Here is a 4,571-nt window from a genome sequence, read left to right on the forward strand (position 1 = left end):
CATGTTCGCCATAATGCGCCGCATTTGAATTCAAGATTCCCAGGCGCAACAAGAATAGAGCGTGATCAGTTCTACGCAAGTGGAAAAATTTGGTGAAATTTTTTCAATCTGGTTTTACTACTTTTTCATTTGAACAAATAAAAATAATTATATTTATATAATTTCTCAACTAAATACGCGATGGATTAGATAATCGGGAAGTTTGTCACTAGAGCTGCAGTAGAACTAGCACTTTCTAACTCCCTGATTAAACTGACAGTTAAATCATGTAATACAGACAGCTTTCTTCCATAACATCATAGACCAATGCAAGATCTTGACTTAACCTCACTTATTTGACAGTTCACAGAGCTTGTTTACAGGGTGTTAGAATTGAAACCGATGAGCCGGAAATAAAATCCGTAATTTTCGCTCAAAATCATTTTGATCCGAATATTCTAGTGATATGCTTCAATTTCTACCATAAATCAATCACGAAAGACATCAATATTCTTAATCAATCGCAAAGCAGTTTTTCCGAAAGCTGCTCCAGAGACTAAGTCCCTGTAAACAAGCTCTGTGAACTGTCAACCTACGTCATCTTGCACTGATCAATTGCCAGACTATGCACGGAAGAAATAAACTACCCAATAGTAAGTTTAATTCACCCAACCTCGAACATCCGTACGGGAAGCCAAAATTGAGTTAAGTATGGGGGTTAGATAGAGTACACACATTTGTTTCGAGGCTATTTAATTAAGGATGAATTGTACAGTGTGCCATCGTTTAACCAAGTCGTTCTGAGTGAAAAATGTCGCTGTATTACAAACTTTATCTCTCCCATCGGATTAATGAGATATAAGAGATTGATGTTTGGCCTCTCAGCTGCTCCTGAGTTGTTCCAAAAAGTAATGGAAACTATTTTCGCTCATCATTTTCATTGATGATATGCGTATTCCAGCCAAAGACGAAACAGAACTACACTACAGAACAAAGTTAATATACGAACAACTTCGACGTATAAACATACTGATTAATCCAAACACAGTAGAAACAGGAGTGACGAATCTAGATTTTCTAGGATATCATATCACAGATGAAGAAATATCTGTCTCGCGAAAAAAGTTAGATGCAATAAGAAATGTGCAGCCTCTTAAATCAACAGAGGAAGTTAGAAGCTTTCTTGGACTAGTGAATTTTATTCGTCGCTATATTCCTGACATGGCTATGATCACTCACCCTCTTAGCTTGTTAACTCGGAAAGAAAACCAGATTTCACTGGGAATCAAAGCATCAGCGTGCGTTTGAATCGAAATCATATTGTTGAGAGAAGAAGTTCTTGGTTTCTATAATCCTGATGACGACACGTATGTCATCGCTGACTGAAGTCCAGTAGGTCTAGGGATTTTAGTTCAAAAGATGGTTCCAATTAATTGTCAAAATAATAGCAGTCGATACTTGTCCAATAGCATTATCTACAGAGAGATTATCACATCAACTAATAATGGTATGGACCTACAAGAACTCATCCAATGGCTGCCGTATTATCCAATACGTTGGCCGAAAACATTATCAAGATATAAGCCATCAGTGAGTAGCATAACTATCAATGGTGGTGTTGTTATGGAAGACCAAAGAATAAGTATACAACATCGAGTATTGTGCCTAGCTCATGAACCACACCTGAGAACCAAAGACTGGTGAAGCGGCATGGACCACATGATAGAGCAATTCGTCGAAAGTTGCACTGGCTGTATTTTGGTGTCTATAACAAATACAGGTCCAGTCTCATAACTAAATCTACCTAACAAACCATGGGTGAAAATCGCTATCGATTTCACCGAAGTTCCAGGAAGACACTTGGTTCCGTATGCGACTTTTCAAAATGGCTTAGTTGTAAGATAAAATTCTAAAAAAACTTTGTATTTCCATGGGGCGCGATTGAAAGAATGACCTGCAGGACAGTACGTGGAAATAGTGCTTCGGAAGTCTGCCGGGTACTGGGCTGTGGCTACCAGGGAGGCGAAGTATTCCCCGAGGGTGTTGGCAACTTGTGCGGGTTCAGAGATTGTTTGGTTGCCTTGGTCGAGGTGGATAGGCGTCGCCCTCGACTTACCACTTATAGCATTTACCCGTCTCCACAGTTCGGCGATTGATTGGGAGGGGTTGATGCTGTCGACAAAGTCTTCCCACTGCTTCTTGCACTGTCGATGCTTCTCCTTGTAACAGTCCAGGGCGTCTGGCCTAAGAGGGTGGTTGGGCTGAGCTTCCTCAGAGCCCGCAAAGCTTTGCGTCTGGCTTTGACCGCGCGCCGAGTTTCCTCGGACCACCATCTGAGTGCGCAACGGCCGGGATGGCCGCTGGCCCGGGAATGGTTTGCTGGGCAGCATCGAGGATCATGCTGGTAAAATCGGAGAAGGACGAGGGAGGTTGGTCCACACAGGCAGTCGACATGGCGCGCCTGTACTCCTCCCAGTCCGCTTCATCGTATTTCCAACGGTGTTTCTTGATGTCCATAGGAGGGGAGTATTGGTGAAGATCTGCACCGGGTAGTGGTTGCTACCGTACAGATCAGTGTTTTTGGTCTTTTATAGAGGTTTTCAGCCCTTGGCTGGCTCACCTCTTTAGCGAAAAGATAAAAATACATAAAAATACAATTCAATTTGAAACGGTCCAGATGGGTGCCGTTGTAATTGGTTATTCTAATTTTCTTGCTGTACGGATCGAGATTCCGAGATCGAGATCGAGAGAATAGTCGACAGTCCTTTAGAATTTTATTAGCAGCTGCTCGCTAACTCTGTCGTTCTGCAGAGCATTTGCTGCGTTGCTGATTTGGTACGTGATTCTTGGTTCGTGGTACAGTGGGCAGGTGTTGAGAATGTGCTTGATTGTGTTTCTGCAGTTACAGGTCGTACAGTGCGTGTGGAAGTCACCAGGTCCAAAGTTGTGTGTCACTTTTGTATGGCCGGTGCGCATTCTTGACAGCACGACCTGTTCCCGCCGGTTTGGCAGATCCTCGCTGGGGAGGATGGAACTTTTGGCCATTCTGCAGATGTTACGCTGCCTTTTCCACTCACCTGCCCATGTTGCGGTGATTAGCTGCTTGGTCCATAACTTTGCGTCGGCGGCGGGTATGCAGCGGACCAGGAAAGGGCTGTATCTTCCAGTGTTCGCTTGGATGTCGGCGTTTTCATTACCCTGTTCGCACCCGCGAATACAGGGACTGTCCCCCTACCTAGATCGAGAGCAGAATCACCACCAGTCGCCACCGTATGTATAGGACACGGAATTCAGGTAGAGCATCGTTATCTCCCCATCGCATCGTCCGTTATCAGCGTATGTGATAAGGAGAGCAGAGAGTAGATTGTCGGAGTTAAACCGATCTGACGAACTACCGAAACGATCATCGTTGGAAGAAGGTCTCTCCGGTACCTTCCCAAGAGAACATCGGCAGTCGCAACTAGATCACGGTCCGGGACAGATCACGTCCAGTATACCCACCGTCGAGTGTTTTTAATGTGTTATAGATTAAGTGTAGATTATATTTAAAGCATGTGTAACTGTTTCAATAAAGTTAGGTGTTTAAGTGTACATTATTTAGTGTTTGTGTAATAATTCAAGGAGAACTATTGTGCCACTTCGAAACGTTCAGAAGAAAAATTGTGCTACAATACAAGAAACCCATCGCCTGCATGAACGCACGTTCCTCTTTCCACTTCTAACTTCGATGCCCGGTTGATTGCCCCTCGCTCAGCAGCTATTGAAGGAATTTTGGATCAGGTAAAGGGGCTCAGTCGTTCATCCCTGTATGCCCGAGTGACCAGGTACCCACATTAGGGTGGTGTTGTCGGAGTTGAGCGCGGCGAGTACGCTCGCCGAGTCCGTTACGATGAGGGTGGGTTTGTCGGTTGGCGAGATGACTGCTCGAGTGCTCGGAATATTGCCGCAGCCTCCGCCGAGAAGACGGAGCTCGCGTCCGGTAGCCGATGTGCTTCAGAGGAGCCGTCGCTGGAATTGATGCCGAGGCCGACCTTGCCTGCGGCCTTTGATCCATCGGTGTATCGGATCAGGTGATCCGGGTATTTTTCGCTGATCCGCTGCGCGAAGAGTGCTTGTGCCAGATGTTTGTTGGCACCCCTGCGAAGTTGCGCCTTCAGGAAGTTGTCGATTTTTGGCCTGGCGGAGGACCAGCTCCTGGGGCCGAGGCGGTGTAGGCCGGTGATCTTCGGAAGCTGCTGTTGGGTAACTTTCTGGAGGCCTTCGTTGGCCCTGTCGATGATTTGAATAATTATCAGCTATATGAATTAATACATGCTTAATGGATCAATCAAGGTAACTCATTTTGCACTCACCGCATCAAAGCAACGGCGACACTGTATACGCAAATTTCTATTCGTGTTGTTTTGACAGAACATGTCTACGGTGGCTCGATCTGTTCGTTTCATAGCGGCAGTTTTTGCTTATTGATTGATCCATTGTAATAGAACAATTGTAGAATTTAAACTAGCAGAAAGGGGGAGAGAGTAGATGTCTCTACAGTCACCAATAGTAAATGCGTTAGTGGACATTTATCAAGCCGGCTTCGTTGACGG

Source organism: Armigeres subalbatus, chromosome 3 (assembly GCF_024139115.2).
Source record: "Armigeres subalbatus isolate Guangzhou_Male chromosome 3, GZ_Asu_2, whole genome shotgun sequence".
In the NCBI taxonomy this organism is placed as follows: domain Eukaryota; kingdom Metazoa; phylum Arthropoda; class Insecta; order Diptera; family Culicidae; genus Armigeres; species Armigeres subalbatus.